Below are 1,755 nucleotides of genomic sequence, written 5' to 3' on the forward strand. Positions count from 1 at the left end.
TGGGGATTTAGCAGTTAGGGACCTCTGACTAGTTAATCAAGCCCTTTTTTGGCTAAATGGTGATGAATGTTGCTTACAGGTGATTCATGTATGTGGCGTAATATTCTTGTATCTAGGTATGGTGCTTCAGTAGTTTTGTCTCTTCAATGAGGAATGACATTGGGGTTCCGATATACTTTTACTTAGTGGAAAAGTGTGTCTCTCCTCAGGTCCAAAGAGGATGACCCTTTTTATTGGTTTGTTGAGGATGACTGTCATACGGTGAACTGACTTGGTGTGTTTTTGCTTTGGAAAGCAAATGTCGCGGATAGCAAGAGTCGCCGCCGACTTTTCTTTTATCCAATAAGGAAAGGCGGAAAAGAACAGGAAAGACCTTGATTAGATTTTGGGTTCGGGAGGTACATTATACAAAGGGAAGGTGTTAGCACCCTTTGTATCCATGGTTATCCATGGGCTCTTAATTGCTTGATCACTTATGTTTTTCTTGTCTGAAAAAAGTGTTTGAGAACTGTTTAGAAAATGTTTTGAAAAGAGAGTTTAACTTTGTAATGATTCTTGTACGAATGTATACAAAGTATTTATCTCGTTTAATTTTGAAAGTTGTTTAGAAAAATATAACTTGGCAATGATTCTAGTACGAATGTATACCAAGTGGTGATTTTCTAATAGATGTTTTGCAAAGTGTGAGGTGTGAAAAGTGTTTTAAGTTGTGAGTCAGCATTTAAGAGTTATACCTACCCAAGGTCTTTATGGGTATTTCCTATCCTTATGAAGGTAAAACTGTCCTTACTATTGAGAAATAAGTAGTCTTGTCCTTTGGATGTAAGGGACATCGTAGGGTCATCGATTGGTCATTGAAGACAACATTTGTAAGGATACCTTAGCATTCGAAGGGACGATCATCATTTAATCGTAGGCTACCACGGAGGGTCATCGAGGGACAAAATCATATATTCGCAGGCAACATCCGAGGGACTATGATTTATCTTATAGGGACATGATGATTTAATCGAAGGGTCTTTGCTAAGTGTATCCCCACATTCGCGGGACATGACCGTAATACCATAAGGCAACAAAGAGAGGGCCAAGATCATATATTCAAAGGCAACATTTGTAATCAGTTAGGTAATTAGGATGAATCTCCACAAGGGTATCCCACAAATAAAGTGGAATACCTAGCAAGCTACCTTCTTCGAGAGTATGTGAGCCCTCACAAAATTCAGCAAACATGTTAGAATACCAAATGGGGTGCGATCAATAGTTGCACCGAACAAAGGAATCGCAGCAGTAATAATGTCAAGCAAATAATACATAGCTATGATAGAACATGTCAGATAAGCACAGAACAGAACGGAAAAAAAAATCAGCGACTGTCATGTTCGCTACTGCCTCGCCTAGCGAAGGTTTGGCGAACACTCGCTACATGTTCGCTTAGCGATGTGCTAGCGAACGGCTGCGGGTTTTGAGTTTAATAACAGTACGATTTCAGCAAGCTCCAAACCCTATGACATCCATTACAGAAATTACATGGTTAAACATTCAAGACATCCATGCATACTTAAATCCACATGCAAAACCTAAGATACCCTTATAAATTCAATCATAATGCCACATGTAAATTGGGAGCATAAAGCGGTAGTGGTAGTGCAAACCTGTTTGCAATTGAATCGCAACGTTGAATTGGCAGATCACTCTTCGGGTTGGTGCCGGATTGAGTTGGGCGGAGGTAACCTTTGTGCAAATGAGTTTCCTTCA

The sequence above is a fragment of the Lathyrus oleraceus genome, chromosome 5 (genome assembly GCF_024323335.1).
Source record: "Lathyrus oleraceus cultivar Zhongwan6 chromosome 5, CAAS_Psat_ZW6_1.0, whole genome shotgun sequence".
In the NCBI taxonomy this organism is placed as follows: domain Eukaryota; kingdom Viridiplantae; phylum Streptophyta; class Magnoliopsida; order Fabales; family Fabaceae; genus Lathyrus; species Lathyrus oleraceus.